Source organism: Pinus tabuliformis, chromosome 3_2 (assembly GCF_031772625.1).
Source record: "Pinus tabuliformis cultivar Carrire ecotype Pingquan chromosome 3_2, CPIR1, whole genome shotgun sequence".
NCBI classification, from domain to species: Eukaryota; Viridiplantae; Streptophyta; class Pinopsida; order Pinales; family Pinaceae; genus Pinus; species Pinus tabuliformis.
Window position 1 is genome coordinate 544637125 of NC_142302.1, and position 21233 is coordinate 544658357.

A 21233-nucleotide genomic window follows, 5' to 3' on the forward strand; every position below is an offset into this window, starting at 1 on the left:
AAAATATCTACTTAAAAAAATGAAATTTTTGACTGTAAATTTTCATCTATTATTCTATATAATACATTTAAAATTCCAATTAAAAATATCTACTTAAAAAAATGAAATTTTTGACTGTAAATTTTTATTTGATACCATTACAAATTATATGTTTATAAATTACAAATAACACTTATATTCTTTTATTTTGCAAACAACCATTATTTGAATATTCTATTCTATATTATTGCATAAATTTTTATTTGATAGAATTATAAATTATATGTTTATAAATTACATATAACAATTGTGTTCTTTTATTTTACAAATTGTTGGACACCTAATCCTTTAAGGGTTAGTGTAGAAGCTAAATAGACTAAGGAAGTCCAAAAGACCTTGGGATGTGGAACCTAATGGTCACACGAATGTACTATAAATGTATATCATTGTCAAGTAATAGAGGTACTCTCTTGCTTATCTTTAATATTTTGTTGCTCCCATGTGTGTGTTTAATATGGTATCAGCTCTGTCATTCCTTTGTTGTGAGCAGACCTGCCCAGCGACTACAAAGAGGAATATTGTCAAACCTGTCCCTCTCTACCAATGCAACGCTCTAACACTCTCTGTCAGTTTCATGCTCCCACTCTGACCTATTCCTGCAAACCAATAGGAGTTTCTCCATTCCTCGTTCAAACGTTACCTCTGCATTTTAGTTGTGCATTAATTCCAAGTCCATACTCGTGGTGCATTTTCTGTGATTTTATTTGAAGTCCTGAGAAATGAATTGAAGCAGTTCCTGTGAAATTCATTGAAGCAAAACATTAAATATCTAGTCATGTCACTAGAATATATTAATCATTGGTCGTGCTATTTGATTGCGTTGGAATGGAGCTCTAGGTGAGAAAGGGATCGTCATTGACTGGAAATGGAGTGTTGAGTTTTTGAAGAGTAGTATTGGATGTTGTTTCAAAGCTCTACATTGAATGGTTCGAATTACATCTGTGTTGTTTCAAAGCTCTACATTGAATGGTTCGAATTACATCTGTGTTGGCAGCAAATATCTCTAGGTGCATTGGGTATATGTATTCATCTCTCTGCGTTGAATTTATGATGAATATGGATTAGGATTGATGTTGTGAGTATTGCTGGTTCAAAACCTGTATTATTGCCATGACATGGTTGTTGCGTTAAATTTTATTGACTAGTGTTGCGTTAAATTTTATTGACTACTGCTGCGTTAAACTTTATTGAACGACCAAAACAAGTTGAATTTGCTTTGTGTGGCTTAAAACCGTGGGGAAAGTGTTTGCAAAAGTGGTATATTATCATTCTGTTGACAACTGTAAGTGCATTTCATTGCATTGGAAGCATGGATACATAATTCTTCTCGTTGGAAGTCTGCATATGTAATTCGCCACATTCAATTTGCAGCTGGAACTCAACTAGTTTTCAAAGGCTCGTACAACTACTCCAGCAACCATGAACAGGGTTTTGGATTCAATGAACGTTCACGCATAGCAAGGAAATTATTTTCAAGCTTAAATATTGGTAAATGCGGGGGAACAATTCAGCAGGAAGCACAAAATGACACTTTCGCTTAAAGGAATTAGCGAATCCTGGTCTCGAAAATCAATGGCAGTTAGCGAATCCTGCTTAGTTATTTGGTTAAGAATTTGGATTTTTGGTTAATGTTGTGCATGGTGTTAGAGCCCTCTTGGGTGGGCAGGTTCATTGGCCTCGCCTTTCTACTCTCAACACATTTTTTTCGCCTTTCTGTTTTTTATGTGTTTAACTGTGTGCTCTCTGATTTGGTATCAGAGCTTAGGTGAGATGAAATTCGAGGTTGGTTTGCAGCTTCCAGCGAGGTTATGAAGGTGCCTGGTTTGAGGGCATCATATTGTCCTGCGAGAGGGACCACTGCAATGTACTCTTCGAACAATACAGAAATGAAGATGGGAATGGGCCTCTGGTGGAGAAAACAGAGTACCATCTATTAAGGCCACGCCCTCCTCCGACCACCTTAAGAAATTGGGCGGTTGGCGATCTGGTGGAAGCAAATGAAAATGACGCCTGGTGGAGAGGTATTGTGATGCAGGTTCTACCTGCCCAGCAATACCATGTTGTATTTCCAGATACCAAATCAGAGAATGTATTCCACCAATCCAACATGCCATTTTCCATTGTCCCAATCCTGCCTTACACGCATGTTGGATTGGTGGAATACATTCTCTGATTTGGTATCTGGAAATACAACATGGTATTGCTGGGCAGGTAGAACCTGCGTCACAATACCTCTCCACCAGGCGTCATTTTCGTTTGCTTCCACCAGATCGCCAACCGCCCAATTTCTTAAGGTGGTCGGAGGAGGGCATGGCCTTAATAGATGGTACTCTGTTTTCTCCACCAGAGGCTCATTCCCATCTTCATTTCTGTATTGTTCGAAGAGTACATTGCAGTGGTCACTCTCGCAGGACAATATGATGCCCTCAAACCAGGCACCTTCATAACCTCGCTGGAAGCTGCACGCTTCTACTTGCAAACCAACCTCGAATTTCATCTCACCTAAGCTCTGATACCAAATCAGAGAGCACACAGTTAAACACATAAAAAACAGAACTTAGAACTTATCTCTATTTGATGACTTAACATGTATTTATACATGGCAGGGATCTTTCTGTAGTTTGATGGGGTGGCTTCTTCAAGAGGCTTGCCCATTTGTCAATGAATTCTAGAAACTCCCTGCTGAATTCTGTAGAACAATCCAGCAACTACATTAATGTAGGTGGTTGGAATTAATGTCTTCCAACAAATACATCCATTGAAAAATATTTTTGAAATAACGTGAGGAACATGTTCCACACAGTCAATCTTCCCACATCTCATCATCGTGATCATCACATGAGGATGATCTCCTATAGGGTCTCATTCTTTGTGATGTGCTATGAGGCCTCCTTACGTTTCTTTCAATTATGATATGTTTATACCAATTCAACTCTCTATTTGGTTGTAACGAAATAGATTTCAATCATGACCTCACTCTACCAATTCAACTCTTTATCTGTCACTGACAAAATAGAACTCTTTATTTAGTTATAACAAAATAGATATAGACTTCGTGAGGGAATGTCTAATACAAGCAAAATTTCAAAATGTGTTGAGAATAGAAAGGCGAGGCCAATGAACCTGCCCACCCAAGAGGGCTCTAACACCATGCACAACATTAACCAAAAATCCAAATTCTTAACCAAATAATTAAGCAGGATTCGCTAACTGCCATTGATTTTCGAGACCAATGTGTCGAATGTCCTTCAAAATAATGGAGACTAAGACTGAGATGAAGATGCACTAATGATTCACTTTTAGTATTATGGGGTATGGTCAAACTATGGCTCCTGCTTCAAGAAATTGAATTCTTGTAAGAAGATGCCCTCGATCTAGACCTAGAAAAGGAACATGAGCTCGAAAGGGAGTAAGATTTGCTATTGGGAGAGTATGCGCATTTTGAGGGTGATCTTGATCATGATATTGACCTTGAATATACAGACGGGCTTCTAGAGCGGCTTCGACTACGACTCTGACAAGAACCGTAACTTCTAGCACTTCTCTGGCTTTAACTTCTTGAGTAACTTCAAGAATAACTGTGCCCACAATCGAGAAAATGGATTGTGGAACTCTAAATCATCAAGCTTTCTTATAGAATTTTTCATATCCTCGTAGCTTGTGTAGTCTACAACTCGCACATGTCATTTCCTTTGCGATAAACTTGAGAAAAGCATACATCAACAGCTATGTTACCAGAAACGGGACGGTTGCCACCGTTCCCCGTATAAAACGTGTAAGAAACGGAAACCAGACGGAAACCAGACGGAAACGCCGTTTTCTACGGTTATTTTAGCTAACGGTGCATATATTTTATGGGAAATTTTTTACAGGTGGTAGTTCGCATTCTCAGCTTGTATTTTCACTCTTTATTGTAGATTTCAGTCATGTATTCATTCAATAATCTAGAGGCTTATGCCAAGTATATAGAAAATTGATTATTTATGTACTATTGTCCTTTTTTTAGTTGATTTGTTTTCCTTTAACACATATACGATTAATTTTCTCTCTCCTCGTTTCTTAGAGTGCGAAACCTCCCAACTCCGTTTCTCGTACCGTTTTCGTTTCTCGTTTCGTTCCCCGTTTCTCGTTTCTGGTAACATAGATCAACAGCACGATGCATGTAATCCTTCAAATCTTGCCATGATGCAGAGCTAGGTAGTCCATGCACAATAACCTTGTATCCAGTGCACCTATACAAACCACTCGAATGACTACCACTAGAGTAGTTACCGTACGCTTCAACAGATGAAATTTCCTCGCAAGAAAGTGACAAGTTTTGCGCAGAGACTATATGGGTTATTATCTTTCAAGAGAAAACACCATGGAAGCCTTTTTGAAATTTTAAGTTTCTCTATATTTTCTAAATTATGGGCAACGACCTTTGAACATTTCACTTTGAACAAGGGAGGAACATTGATATATTCAAGATTGTTTCTAAACATGACTTCTATCTAGTATCCAAGTAAGATAATGGTAGATATTTCAAAGAAATATATCGAATTTGTTACTCATTTATTTCATTGATTATTTTATTGCTGGCACATTTTCTGCACAAGTTCACACTTTCATTTGTTGAGTTTGACATTGGAGAAAATAACTCAAATTGGTGAAGTATTAGAGTTCTTGAAAACTCTAATATAATCTACTATTGATGACACATTCCAAATCAGCAAAGGCTCTCTCTCAGAAATTTAGACATGTCTACAATATGCACAAGAATAGATTGACTTTTTGTAGCTAGAATCACAACTACATCGAGAGGAGTTACAGAAGTATGGTCATGATTCTGAACTTGTTTCTGTTCAAAACAATTCTCCTTTTGAATCAGAAATTGAATCCCATTAACATGCAGAAAATAATCAAGACAGTAAAGTTGAGGCTAATTCAAGAGCAGATGTGAATGCAGATTTAGAAGTCTAGCCTACACTTCCCAAGCCAATCATCAGACCTTGGGCAAATCTTGTCCATAACAAGCGCAAAACCAGACTTGGATATGATAAGGAGGTTTCATTTCACATTCCAGATTACTCAAAGCCCATCCAGTTTCATAGTGCTGGATTCTTTCATGACAGTTCACCTTCAGCTATTCTATAATATACTCTTTTTCCACAGCAACAACAACAGATTGTGAAATGCCAACACTGTGACCGAGTTGGCCATCTGAAAGATCATCGTTTTGATCTTCATCCATGTAAGCATTGTCATAAAACCAGTCATTCTTCAAACAGGTGCTTCAGAAACAAACCTCCTACAAGAACAAAGATTCATCTTGGATGGATAGCTTCTTGGCAATGGGTATCAACATCCAAGAAGATATTCCAGTCATATGTCAGAACTTGCTCTAGAGTATTAAATAGTCTTGCAGTTGAGTTTTCTCCATCATCTCACCTTGTATCTGACAAGGGGGAAATGATGGTCATCTACAAGCTTTAAAGCCACATAAAGTGAGCCTGAGCCACAACCTTCCATACCAGATTCAGAGTTGTAGCTAGAGACAAATATTCCCCTGAGCGTGCCTTCAGTCGGTGATACCTCTTCAAAGAATTAGGGACACTTCCTCTAGCAGAAGACTTCAACTTCTTGCCAGTTTCGAAAGAGTTCCAGGAATTTCATTAAGCATTCCACAGTTGTTGGTCATCCTTAAACCATCACAGGTTGAGACCTCCCTTTTCAGGTTGAGGTTCTTCCTTTTATGTGGGGTGAGACCTCCCTTTCATGGTTGAAGGTTTCCCTCTTCAAAACATTAGGAGCACTTCCTCTAGCAGAAGACCTAAGCTTCATGCCAGACTTGGAAGAGTTCTTGGAACTGCGTTAAGCATTTCAGTGCTGGTGGTCATCCTTAAACCACCGTCCCTTTATACCAACATTTCATAGAGCACATTCAGCCTTGTGTTGCCATGCATTTTTGCACATTTTGTATTACAGCTCTCTTCTTAGACTCATACATAATCCTTCAAATTAAGGTGGGAATGTTGGACACCTAATCCTCTAAGGGTTGATGTGGAAGCCGAATAGACTAAGGAAGTCAAAGAAACCTTAGGATGTGGAACCCAACGGTCACACGAATATACTATAAATATATATCATTGTCAAGTAATAGATATACTCTCCTACTTATCTTTAATATTCTGTTGCTCCTATGTGTATGTTTAACATAAACAACCATTATCTTATTATGTAAATTTTTATTTGATAAAATTACAAATTATATGTTTATAAATTACATATAACACTTGTGTTCTCTTATTTTGCAAACAACAATTATCTAAATAGTCTATTCTATATTATTCTATAGATCTAAAGTCAGATTTTTATAAATTTCCTTAAAGCATTGCTAACGAATCTCTTGTGCAGATTCTTATTGCCTAAAAAATCAACCAACAATATCATTTATGAGCGGTAACCGTATGCCATTTTCCGAAGGAGTAGTCTACCTAGGTGGAGGAATGGCCCGTTTTCCGGCACGCCCGGAAAATCGTCTGGCTCCGGCTGCTGGCAAACCCTCCCCTAGCTCCGCCACCCTCCTTCTCCGCCACCCTCCCCTGGCAATCCTGACATTCCCTACAGAAGATCCGATCGGGGCTGGCAATCCTGACATCCCCTGACAGATCGGGTCCGAGTTGGAGAGTTATTTCCATTGGAAATTCGAAATGAGGAATTGAGATCCCACGAGCTGCTCACTCACCTTCCTCCTCGACTCGGCACCGCCCGGAAAATCCTCTGGCTCCGGCTGCCAATGAACCCTCCCCTAGCTCCGCCACCCTCCCCTAACTACGCCACCCTCCTTCTCCGCCACCCTCCCTTGGCAATCCTGACATTCCCTACAGAAGACCGATCGGGGCTGGCAATCCTGACATCCCCTGACAGATCAGGTCCGAGTTGGAAAGTTATTGCCATTGGAAATTCGAAATGAGGAATTGCGGTCCCACCAGCTGCTCACTCACCTTCCTCCTCGACTCGGCGCCTCCTGCTCTGCGATTCCTAAACTCTGCAGCTCACCACCCAGGTACAATTCGGACGAACCTCCGACTCTGTTAATTGAAATTCCCTTCAATGCGAAATCGAATTTCCCTGATATGTAAAATCATCAGGTTCTGGTTGCTGTTATTTTCATTGTAAAACCCTTGAGAACTTAAATTGACAGATAGATTTTGGGAGCTGACGTGCAGACAAGTGGACTTGACATTGGAACAATCGCTATGGTTTCAGAGCCCCCTGTTTTGAAGAGCCCGCGTTTTGTTGCTGTTATTTTCATTGTAAAACCCTTGAGGATACTGAGTATCCTCAACAATTAAATTAACAGATAGATTTTGGGAGCTGACGCACAGACAAGTGGACTTGACACTGGAACAATCGCCATGGTTCAAACGAGTATTTCTATTGCAAATTTGGTGGTCCGAACGAGTATTTTTATTGCGAATTTGGTGGTCCGAAAGTGGCTCGTCAAACATCGAGGGTTATCAAATTGTATCGGTCATTGTAGTTCTGCGACCTGGAATTATGCACTTGCCGGATGCAAAATTGAGGTTTTCTCACAGATATTCTAGCGGGAGTTGAGGCGATCAGCAGAGAATGCCAGAGGTATGTAACGATTCCTAAATTTTGGGGCTCAGGGTTTCTTTTTCTCGCGTCTCTGTGTGGAAAGGAGGGTTGGGGCATATTTGCAGTAGTAGGATGTATAATGTTGGGGATGGGATTTGAAAAGAGGGCGCTATAATTCTTCTGGATTAATTTCGGTGGAATATTGAGAAGGGTATTTGATGTATTTCGTGAATTAGAAAATAGGGTATTCGTTAGTGTAGAAATGACTACGCATTATGAAGAAAACGGGAGGGTATCATGAGCTTGTCATATATTGACACAGCGTAGGCAGTTTTGATTCTTTGTTTTCTCGTGCTTTTTGTTTTGAAGAAGCATTTCAGATCGTATGAGTGGTTGTTCTTGTTTTATTTACTGGTTTTTTCTTGTGTCCGCAGATCGATTTGTTTTCCCTAGCTCCTATTTGACAAATAGTCATTCTTCGCGTCCTCTGTGGTCGAGAAACCCCAGAGACCTTGGCTATGGATTCATTAAGAAGGAAGCGAAAAGGAGCAGCAATAGATCTTGCCATTTTGGAACAGAGAGCTCGTCTATGTGATGATGGTGCATCTTCCACATCATTGGCCACACACCTTTCTTTCCAACAGCAGAGGAAGCGGAGGAAAGAAAAGATGAGGGACGAAGAATTGGGTTCCCGGCATCTGCATCCTACAGCAGCTGCTACTGCTCCTCCTCCAAGAAGGGGTTGTTTACCTAATTCACCAGGACGAGGGTTAAAGAGAAAGGTTGGCTGCATTGATCATGCTACTCGGACTGGCAGGAAGCGGAAGCTTGAAACTGATTATTCTTTAGGCCTAGAATTGGGACGAGGCAAATTTGGTCTGGTAAGAATATGCAAGAGCAAGGCTACTGGAGAAGAGCTGGCCTGCAAGACTCTGCCCAAAAAGACTGAAGAAAACGTGCATAAGGAAGTTGAGATTATGCAGCATCTTTCAGGCCATCCCAGTGTTGTCACACTCCAAGCCGTGTATGAAGATGCAGAATCTTTGCATCTTGTGATGGAATTATGCTCTGGTGGACGCCTGATTGATGAGATGTCTAGGAATGGATGCTACTCTGAGCACCAGGCTGCTAAATTGATCAAAGAATTAATAATGGTCATTAAGTACTGCCATGAGATGGGCGTCATCCATCGAGATATAAAGCCTGAGAATATTCTTCGAACTAGTACAGGACAACTGAAGCTAGCTGATTTTGGCTTGTCCATGCGGGTTGCAAAAGGTATTTATTTCTGAGCTTCATTGTAATCAACCCTGTCTCTCATTTTAGTAAACACATAATTTTATGACATCCAGACAAGGGCATTATTATCATTATTAAATAACCATGGATTTATGTTGACTTATAGTTCATTAACATCACTTGTATTTATTCTAACAGGACAAAACTTATCAGGTGTTGTGGGAAGCCCTGCGTATGTTGCTCCTGAAGTTTTGGCAGGGACCTATTCAGAAAAGGTTGATGTGTGGGCTGCTGGTGTCCTCCTGCATGCACTGTTGATAGGTGTATTACCATTTCGTGGGGAATCTGTTGAAGCCATATTTGAGGCAATAAAACAAGTCCAATTGGATTTTCATTCTGAAAAATGGCAGTCTATCTCAGGACTAGCAAAGGATTTGTTATCAAGGATGCTTTCCAGGGATGCTGGAAAGAGACTTTCTCCAGAAGTTTTGAGTAAGTAAAACTATTGTAAGTAATACCAAGAATTACATATTTTGTATGTGGTGTCTTGTATTTTTTGCTAAGATGCAGTTATGCACATATGAATTTTATGATCATATCTTTTGTTGCTGCTGCAGGCCACCCTTGGATCATGTTTTACACATAATCTAATATAAAGGTGCGATCAAGCAGTTCAAAAAGGAAAAAACATACCTATCCTGTCAAGGATGAATGGTCAGAAGCCCTGCCTTCACTATCCCCACGTACAAGGGAGAGGAGAGCACAGTTCATAAATTCAATTCTGACAGAGCATGGAGAAGATGAATCTTTGTCTGGGGATTTTCTCTCACATCCAAAGCAACCAGAGTATGATATCCAAGCAGCAGGGAAATATGACCTTGTAGATGCTCTTGCATCTACTATCTCCAGGATAAGATTATCGGAACCCAAAAGGAGCAGATTGTGTACCACTACATATCCTGTTCCACAGCAGTGTTCATCTAATCTAAAAAGCAGCTTGTGTACAGCATTTTGAAAAACATGCTGACTGTTACTGACCGGCAGTGCTCATTAATTACTGATTTTACGGCCCAAAATACTTTGACATTTCAAGAGTGACTGATAACATGAGTCATGCCATACACTGACTGAAGTAAGCGTTGCGGCAGCTGCATTTTGAAGATTAAAACTGATCTGAACATGAAATGACTCCATTGTTTGTGCCAGCCTAATTTGCAACTTCCTATGGTGATCAGCAATTCTAATATCATTTTATGTACAGCTTCTAAAAGATTAGTTTGACTATCTGTATATATTGGGCTTCCCAATGAAGATGGAAAATGCAAGATATTAGAATTGCATTTTGTATAAAGCATAACAATATCTTCTATAACAATTTTTGGTGAAATACTGTTATTTCAAACTAAATTGCTCTTGTTTGTGTTTTAAGTCCTCGTTTGAGGTAAACGATAGTACACTCTATGACGTGCATTGAGCATTTTAGCAAATTTGGAGGAAAAAAGAATTGCTCAGGACCAGATAATTAATAGAATCAAAGTCATTAATGAGACATCTGTCAATTTTCATGATACATCTAAGCTTTTGACATTTCTGTGTTGCCTTGCAATTGGAAATCATTGCAATGTTCAAACAGTTTAATATCTTATCCCTTGCATCTACAATTACTTGTTTACAATGAACAACCATTCTTTGGATTTAAATCCTTTGAACAAATGTTCCTTTTTTTTATAATAACTATAGTTTGCTAGACCTTGTTGAAAATTTGAACTAGGGGCTCCATTTGTAAATGAGATAGCAACACTCATAATTAACGTTGAGTGAAACACCATCCCTGACAAAATTGTTTCTTTGAGTTCATGTCCAGTGAACAAGTGTTTGTTGCATTTGTTGTCAATTCATTGCTCACTAAGGGAATGTTTTTTTCACATCAAATGCCTACCTATGGAAAGAAAATTGCCCATGAGTAGCATTTCGGAATGTTCAACATTCATGCAAAAGATGAGTGTTATCTGGGGATTTGCTCTCACGTCCAAAGCAACCAGAGTATGATATCCAAGCAGCAGGGAAATATGACCTTGTAGATGCTATTGCATCTGCTATCTCCAGGATAAGATTATCGGAACCCAAAAGGCGCAGATTGTGTACCACTACGTATCCTGTTCCATAGCAGTGTTCATCTAATCGTAAAAGTAGCTTGTGTATAGCATTTTGAAAAACATGCTGACTGTTACTGACCGGCAGTGCTCATTAATTACTGATTTTACGGTCCAAAATACTTTGACATTTCAAGAGTGACTGATAACATGAGTCATGCCATACACTGACTGAAGTAAGCGTTGCGGCAGCTGCATTTTGAAGATTAAAACTGATCTGAACATGAAATGACTCCATTGTTTGTGCCAGCCTAATTTGCAACTTCCTATGGTGATCAGCAATTCTAATATCATTTTATGTACAACTTCTAAAAGATTAGTTTGACTATCTGTATATATTGGGCTTCCCAATGAAGATGGAAAATGCAAGATATTAGAATTGCATTTTGTATAAAGCATAACAATATCTTCTATAACAATTTTTGGTGAAATATTGTTATTTCAAATTAAATTGCTTTTGTTTGTGTTTTAAGTCCTCGTTTGAGGTAAATGATAGTACACTCTATGACGTGCATTGAGCATTTTAGCAAATTTGGAGGAAAAAAGAATTGCTCAGGACCAGATAATTAATAGAATCAAAGTCATTAATGAGACATCTGTCAATTTTCATGATACATCTAAGCTTTTGACATTTCTTTGTTGCCTTGCAATTGGAAATCATTGCAAAGTTTAAACAGTTTAAGTTCAAACAGTTTAATATCTTATCCCTTGCATCTACAATTACTTGTTTACAATGAACAACCATTCTTTGGATTTAAATCCTTTGAACAAATGTTCCTTTTTTTTATAATAACTATAGTTTGCTAGGCCTCGTTGAAAATTTGAACTAGGGGCTCCATTTGTAAATGAGATAGCAACACTCATAATTAACGCTGAGTGAAACACCATCCCTGACAAAATTGTTTCTTTGAGTTCATGTCCAGTGAACAAGTGTTTGTCGCATTTGTTCTCAAATTGTTTTTTGTCATTGGTTTGTAGCATAAGTTAGAAAGCCACTAATGCCCTAAACTCTGCATATACAGTGCTTGTATCCTGCAAGTCTACAACCTGAAATTGGTAATTAAGTGTATAGGATTTAAACCAATAAATTGACCAACATTTGTGTTCCTTGTTGTTTAACTTGGTTAATTCATGTCTTACATTATTACCAAATTTGTGATATCTCTACAAGAAAGTAAACTAGTGAGTCAATTTAATCAATGTCAATTCATTGCTCACTAAGGGAATGTTTTTTTCACATCAAATGCCTACCTATGGAAAGAAAATTGCTCATGAGTAGCATTTCGGAATGTTCAACATTCATGCAAAAGATGAGTGTTATCTTCCATTTAAGGTCTGGTCTTAATGCAATCCCTAAATAATCATGATTATAAAGTTTTTATGATATAAATCTACATAGATGTGGGTCAAAATATTAGACACATTGGTAATTAATAACATGGAATGCTATCATCAATTTCAATGCTAAACAAGGGTTTGTCGAATCTTATAAATTTTTGCATTAAGATGAATCACATCAGTTCCTCATTTTCCGAAGAAGTTAGATAAAAATGTCATAGTGCACAATGAAGCAGTGTCAAGTTAGTGGTTCAAGTCATTAATTGACAAGAGGATGGATCATCTACAGCACAAATGACAGGAGGAAGGCATCAAAAGCATGGACAACACCATGATTTCTTATGTAAAGGAGACAGAATGTGTTGGTTGGTATGGATATATTTTTTATTTGTGTACTTTATAAAACTACAAACTTGTATTTATGTAAGCATTGAAGGTTATAGAGTATGGACAGGATGCATAATGTATTGGTTGGTATGGATGTAAGGGTTTATTTGTGTACAAGGAGAAAAAAGAAACTATAGCCTCTAGAAGTGATTCATTATGTCCATCTAAACAAAGATATGATATGCAGATCCATGATGGAAAGATAATAAATTCACACAAGCATCCAATGTATCAAACATTGACACTTGAATATGTAATACCAAGCTTTCAAGTGGTATCAGACCTGGGCATGGGCAAGTTTGTAATCTTCTTCAAAAATACCAAATCAGGTTTCAATTCCAAATAAGGGGTTTGATTTGTGTCTTGTTTGCTTCATGTTTTTAGAACTCATGGAAAAGTTGGCTGTGCAGTTGGTAACAGAGTTCATAATTGAAGCATTAGAATGACTAAGAATGCATGTTTCAGGTTGACTTGGTTCAAAAGCAACAGGTTCAGAAAATTGCACATCAAGATGCTATGAACCCAAGAGCTTCTTTCTTAAATATGAACACCGTAAATAAAGTTAGATTTGTTTTGATCATATAACAAATCTAACATTTGAGAATATATTTGAAGAAAAATTTAGATTGATGTCCAAAACACTAATTCATTCCCAAATTGTGGTGTGTATACAACATTGTTACAACGTAGTCTGTAGTATTAGACCAATTACGTGAGAAAATACAGAAACATTGCAGTAAAAAGAACCAACAATTCAATTTGTTGAACAATTACATAGCCATGTGAATTAACTCGACATTCCATGTCAAAGTTCAAAATTTCTTCCTCTCCTTTGATAAAGTCAGCAACTCGTCGTAATGGGATTACAGCAACTCGATCAATACCATTGTTTTTTCTATTTATTTCCGTCCAAACCAAGTCTTTACTAGAGAACGTCATTTTGCCTTTGAGGTCTTGCACCTCAAGATCCATGATATATTGTCATTTCTTTCGCTTGCCCATTTTGAACTGATCTGGTCAAACAATATGCAAGGACATCAAAACCAAAATTTCAATCTTAGCAAGTTATCCAACATATATATAAATATAAAACCTCTTTTATGCTTTTTTTGAGGTCTAAAATATCAATCACTCAATAATGACAAAAATAAATAGCACAAAAGGATGCAAAAAATTTGGGATGCAAGCATTTCCTTTAAGATGTTGCTTCTTGCCTCATTCACTTTCAACAAGGCATTCCTTAAAGGAAAGATTCCTTTGACAACATGAACAGATGCAATCCAATGAATGTTGGCCATGTTTTTTTAGGGTGACCATTTGCTAAGTAGGACTAGACTTGAATGAAAGGGCTTTCTACAATGTACGTTTACATCACAACTCTACTAGTAGTCTATCCTCAAAGATTCTCGGTGCTGCCATAATATATGTGAAATTTATAGAAGGCAATCATTACACTCACATTCCACTACTCATGGCAAAAGAGATGTGTTAGAACAAAGAAAAGGCAATGAAATCTTCAATACCAACACAAACACCAAGAGCACTAGTGAAAGTTGCTCCGGTCCGGCCTCATCCCTGCCCTCAACATTCAGACAAAATAACCAAGTGCCTTCTCCCCATACCCAGTGTTTGCATATCCTGCAATGATTGAATTCCAAGAAACCAAGACCTTCTCAGGCAAATTCAAGGGGGGGAAGAAAAGTTACCAACTCCTGGAAGCAAGAAAACAAATGTGTTCTCCCTCTACATTGGAAAGGTGATGTATTTGGAAACAAATGGATGATTGATCAGGCAAGACAGCCTATCTCGGATCTAATCCATCTAACAGGCATAAATGACACTGTTAATCAATTTTTCATGAGCTACGCACTTCATTCACTTTCAAAGAAGTTGTTCTATTTAGATCAGACTCAGCTATCCAACTTTCCACTGGGATTGCCATGTTTAGAGAAGATGTAAACAATCTTCAAATCATGGACACAACAAATATGGTAGCACTCTTTGCTTATGTAGGCACAGGGGACTCTTGTCTGGCTGCTCTTTGGCCCTTGGATGTAATGATCTCGATGTAGATGTATCTGACTTTTAGTATACTATATGCAGCATTTTCAAAAAAGGAAAATAGATAAATAGAGAAAAAGCAACAAGTTAGAGTTCAAGTTGAAATTGTTCTCAAGGCGAAGAAGTGGCCCTGTTTATTACAAAACCTTTTTAACTTCTATACTCCATGCAATAAAAGAGAGCATTCGGGGGGATGGCAGGGATCCACAATACGAAATTCTGGCTATTAATAATGCTTGATACATATGGAGATGATATCTGTGTCCAATATCTCTTGAAACATTAGTATCAGTCCCCTGTACATCAGAAATAGGTCAGACAAGTGCAAGCATATAATAGTTTGAAATTTCCTTCATGGGAAAGCATAGTTTAGTGGTAGACACATCACTAACAAAATTTGAAGTTTTCCAACAATGTGTACAACATGTGCCTACAACAAATGCATGGATTATTGAGCTCATTAATGCAGCTAGCATATCTCATTGGAAAATGATGGAAAATATCATCTATTGGTACAATAGAGTTACAGAGTTGATGAGGTAATAGGATTTGAATTTAAGTTCATAAGTAGCAGATGGACATATGGGTTTGTTCAAGGCTAACCTAATGCTGACTCAATATTTTCATCCTGGAAAAGATTCAGTAAAGATATTAATGGTTTGTTTCACAAAACAATTATTTAAGAAAAAACAAAAAAGAGAGAGACTTGATAACCTCTGGCCTACTGCGTTCCTTACCTATACCAGAGGCAATCATGGGAGGACATATTACTGATATAATAAAAAGGACTCCATTTATGTCACTGTTGATGATAATCAATCACATCCCGTATCATTGTCCTATAGAAAACCTGCATCAGTTGAAGGAAATCATTCCATGGCATGGATACCCCATGAAAACTGTGTGGCGAGAATATGAAATAGCTGAGAGAAATTCAAAACATTACTACCAGATTGAGTATTAGGTATCACCCAAAGTAGATAGCCAAGAACAGGTGCTTGATAACTCTTTAGAAGAGCATTTAAAATTCATAGGCTATAGTGATAAGTTACCTGAAACAGAAAAATGGGTACGGTTTTTGAAAATGTGTATTGGAAATGCCACTTTCAAAGTTTCAGGAAACCAGGAAAGGGTTGTGTATGTGTGTGCATGCATATTGTGTATATACATACACCCAATGCTACAAAAATATGTTGTGTTATATTAAATCAACTGTCCAGCTGCCAAGGAAGCATGAACATCATGGCTTATGCAATTCAATAACCCACCACTTCCTTCCCTGGAAATATCAGTAGCAGAAACGAAATGGCCAAAGTCAAAATGGACCTCAAGTATCATTAAGAGAATATGGAATGCAAGTCCAGGATTCATCATTTGGGATCTCTGGAAAGCAAGAAACCATTTTTTTATCAAGAGCTAATCAATGCTGGAAATAATTGGGCAGGGACTTACAGACAATCAAAGAAGATATCAAATCCCAAATAGAAGAGAAGACTAGGGCAGCCAAACATCTCAAGAATTGAGATTTCTGAAGGCTTGGAAGGTCCAACAATCAGGAAATCATACTCCTCTCACTAAAGGATAGACAATAAGGGACCCCTAAATGTTATGTGGACGCCAACCAAGGATGAGTGGTAAAAATTAAATTTTGACACAGCAACCAGTGGAAGCCTTCTATTGGTGGCCGAGTCCTCAGAGAAAGAAGATAAATCTTTTATATGTTTTGCAGATTCATTGGCAGAGCTATGGGCCATAAGGCTGAAAATGAAGCTCTTACAGAATGAATAAACTTTAAAGTTGTGTCAGATATGGAATCCAATCTATTGAAGTAAATGGGACTCAAAACTACTAATTGACATCCTTAAGGGTGATGCTTTGAGTAGTTAATGGTTATTAGGAGCAAGAAGGACTGGATTAAACCAGCCAGAATTTGAATGAATATAATCTTCAACCACACCAGGAGAAGAACCAACAAAATAGCTAACCCAACAGCCAGGATGGGTGGTGCCTTACCTGTCCCAATCCTTCTTACCTTTGAAGAGGTATGATCACCTGAAAAACAATAGATCTTACTTCTTGGAACCAAAACAGGTCCGACACAGAAGCCAACTTATACATCTCCTTAGAACAACTTCAAGAATAGAATTGTATAATGTGGGGAGACGCAGGGACAAGATTAGTGGAGAATGCAAGGATGAAGTTGACAGTGGCCTGGAATTGAACAGAGAGTAACTTCACTGAGTCAATGCTGTCTTTCAAAATATCACACTGAAATTGGCAGTCCTTGGTAAACTGGTTAAGGACTATGCAGAATCAACAAACCAAAATAATGATGAACTGCAGGCAAGCATGAGGAATGATTATTTTAACATCAACAATCAGCTGTAGTGCCTTGTTGTGGACAAAGGAAAAGGAAGTTATAACATACACCAGATACGAGGAGACATAGCCAACATATGAGCAGTTTCGACGCTGAAAATGTTTATAGCTCTCTGTGAACTCACGTGGAAGGGTTTGCAAAAGTTGTTCACCCACTCACTTGTCAAAGAGAAAGTTCCTTCAAGAGAGTATTGCTTAGGAGCAAAAGTTTCTGTTACTTTTGCTTCAATAACTGGAAATACTAGTTAATTTTTGGAAGCTTTTATGAAGAAGTATAAATGCTTGTGACCCAGAAGTCATACCAGGAACAATATAGCTTAAATTGTAGAGATAATCCAGGAATAAATTGTGTTATGAAAAAGCAATTGGACCTAATGGGACAGAAGTAAATCTACAATTTTGATGTATGCAACTGCAGACACCATACTGGTGGCCTTATTTAAAAGAGAACTTTTACTCCACAAATAAAAATAATATTGCTTAGTCATAAATCTTCGTTGCTCAAAAACCTGATGAAAATAAACAAAAGAAAAAAGAAGAAAACATGGAGATCTGGTTTGTTGCTTAGATTAAAATTTGTGTTTGATTTAATTTTTAAAACCAAAAAAATTAAAATTGGAGTACGTATTTACTATTAAGGTTTGGGAGGTGTTACCTACAAATGATGCACTTCAAAGATGTTCAAAGTCCAATCATCAAGTACAAACTCAAGGAGAGTTTGAGAACATCACCCACTGTCACTTCAATAGTCATCCTCCTCACTTTAGGCTGGTTCTTTTCCAACACAAGGGGGGAATCCCTTAAGATAAAATCACTAATCTGTCCTTGAATGTGGATCCAAAAATCATATTAGTGAAGTGGATTGTTTTAGGATTTTAGAATGTGAAAATGGTGGAACTGAGAGGACAAGTGCCTTATCCTTTGGGTTATGGAGTCAGAGCAGCATGAAGGGAACTAAGTTGAACATTTACCATATGAATGTTCCCTTCACCCTGACTCCATGAAGGTCCCCAAGATGATGATGAGGATCACCAAATCTTCCTTGGATGAAGGGAACTCCTCACTATTTAACCACTCTTGGCTTACGCATGTAACCAAGGTCCACACTGTCCCTCCAAATATGTAGAATATGCCTGAGACAATGTGAGAAGATACCTTGGTGGTGAGAAATACCTCCACATATACCTCCAATAGTGATTTATACACCCAAATATGGAGAATATCCTCCGAACAGGTGATATCAAAAAAATAAACTAGAACTTCCCCAAAGAACCATAGCTCTCATATCCATGATTTGTACCTTCATCTAGTCAAGCTAGATGAGCAAGGTAGTCCTCGGGCAAAGAGAGACAAGGTAAATGGCCTTCAAGACAACGCTCATGCCAATGGATTCACATTCTTATAATTGAATTACTGAGAAAAGGATGCCTCTGAAAATGCATAATGAAACATTCATTTTCAGGTGATAACAACTAGGCTTCGTATGGGGACTGTACACTCTCATAGGGTGCAAGAAAACTCCAGAATCTCTAATGGTTGTTGATATGCATGATGTACCTACAAAGGAAAAAGGCTAGAATAGGTGACATGATGGGTCCAATCATTCACATTTCCTGTCACCCCAAGTACAAAATCCAATTCAAATTTATTACCAAAATACTTAAGAAACCTCATATCTAGCTTCTCATTCTCAAGAGCCTCTGAAGATAAGGCACAAGCCAGGATGCCACAAGGAATGTAGCATAAATGAAACCTAATGCTTGCAAACATCAAGCTTATTCCTAATACCTAATTTAATGGCAGGAAGATATAATGCCAAGTATAAGCAAAGAGCCAATGCGGCTATACAATCAACTCATAAATCATAAGAAATTTCCCCTTGTGTTTGGTAACAAACCAAAATAAGGAAACCTTGAGTTCCCCCAATGTTTACGTTTTAACTTCTGGAAATTTGTTGATGAAGAATAAGGATTGTTGATGAAGAATAAGGATGGGTTGATCATATCCAGATTGATTTATATCTCTGCATGCAAGGTCCATCCTCTACTAGATAGGGTTGATATAAAAGCGATCATTGGGATACAAATAGGACAACCCACTATCAAACAAACAATCATATCTAGAACTTACAAAAAGGTCTCACCAGAGGCTAATTTGAAATGGAAGAAATCTCTGCGGGCTTTGTGACAGAATTGCCCCAGACAATTAGGAAGCATGACTCTCTTATTTTGGTAATAAGTGCACTTACCAAGGTTATCCCTGGTAGTACAAACTTAGAATATCTTAGCCAGATAAACAATAAGCCTCATACACATTATTCAATATTGCTTATAACAACAAATGCTATAGTATAAGCAAAATTAAACAGGGAAAGCTAATGCAATAGTTGAACCTGAATTATAGTCCATCGGGTTGTAGTTTAGTGCTCGAATGGAGCAGTTGTTGTGATGAAGATCCAGGTTCAAATCCCGGTGGGCATGCTCCTCCCTTGCATAGGATTTGCTGGTTGTGGCTATTGTTTAGACTTCAGGCGTTTGGGTTTGGTTCATCTTGTTGAATAATGTTAATTATATTTGTTTGTGTACTGTCCATATCCTTGTGATCATTGTTGGCCAAAATTAAAGTATTTTGAGATGGCTTAGTACCAGCGACCCACCCATAGCCACTACAATTACATGGGATAGGGCAATTTTCTGGGTCCACTGTTTAAAAAAAAGGCATCTTCCAGTCTTACAAAAATAGTTTAATCTGAATCATTTAAAGTTAAACTCATTGATGTTCTTTTAAAGTTAAAAATAGTTTAACTTTTAGTTTCTGTTAATTTTGTCAGGTCCCGCCATATCTTTAACTCAGCAAAATATGTTGATATTGATTCCTGGTTAAATGCTAATGGTGGAGGCGGGTCAAATTTTTGACGTCCGTCAATTCAAATGCATTACTTGTGTTTCTCCTTCTCAACATTTTCACCCCTTCGCATTGATATGCAGCATATACTTATGGTCATGTATGCATAAGTAGTCATAGCGTACGCGTTTTGTTCAGTGAAACGCGGGCTCTTCAAAACAGGGGGTTTATTGTCATGTAAACCATGGCGATTGTTCCAGTGTCAAGTCCACTTGTCTGCACGTCAGCTCCCAAAATCTATCTGTCAATTTAATTGTTGAGGATACTCGGTGTCCTCAAGGGTTTTACAATGAAAATAACAGCAACAAAACGCGGGCTCTTCAAAACAGGGGGTTTATTGTCATGTAAACCATGGCGATTGTTCCAGTGTCAAGTCCACTTATCTGCACGTCAGCTCCCAAAATCTATCTGTCAATTTAATTGTTGAGGATACTCGGTGTCCTCAAGGGTTTTACGATGAAAATAATAGCAACCAGCAAGAGTATCCTCAAGGGTTTTACGATGAAAATAACAGCAACCAGCAACCAGACCCTGATGATTTTACATATCAGGGAATTTCGATTTCGCATTGACGAGAATTTCAATTAACAGAGTCGGAGGTTCGTCCGAATTGTACCTGGGTGGCGAGCTGCAGAGTTTAGGAATTGCAGAGCGGGAGGTGCCGAGTCGAGGAGGAAGGTGAGTGAGTAGCCCGCAGGATCGCAATTTCTCATTTTGAATTTCCAATGGCAATAACTCTCTAGCTCGGACTTTGAATTTCCAATGGCAATAACTCTCTAGCTCGGACCCGATCTGTCAGGGGATGTTAGAATTGCCAGCCCTGATCGGATCTTCTGTCAGGGAATGTCAGGATTGCCAGGGGAGGGTGGCGGAGAAGGAGGGTGGTGGATCTTCTGTCAGGGAATGTCAGGATTGCCAGGGGAGGGTGGCGGAGAAGGAGGGTGGTGGAGCTAGGGGAGGGTGGCGGAGAGCCGAGGGATTACTGGCGGCCAGAGCCGGATGATTTTCGGGGCGGTGCCAGAAAACGAGCCAGTCCTCTGCCTAGGTAGACTACTCCTTTTCCGAATGCAGAATGGAATTATGAAGAGAAAATGGTTAAATGGTTTCTTAAGGTAAATGGAAATTTATGATTTTGCATAGATATCTAAG

General features: G+C 38.3%; 1 pseudogene across 1 annotated transcript; it reads left to right on the top strand.

Moving 5' to 3' along the window:
• The first annotated feature begins 7516 nt into the window (after positions 1–7516).
• Positions 7517–9981, top strand: LOC149181651 (serine/threonine-protein kinase PEPKR2 pseudogene; annotated as a pseudogene). Its single transcript, XR_016256749.1, has 4 exons — positions 7517–7662; positions 8058–8901; positions 9061–9347; positions 9521–9981. The product of XR_016256749.1 is annotated as a serine/threonine-protein kinase PEPKR2 pseudogene (transcript).
• The last annotated feature ends 11252 nt before the right edge of the window (positions 9982–21233 follow it).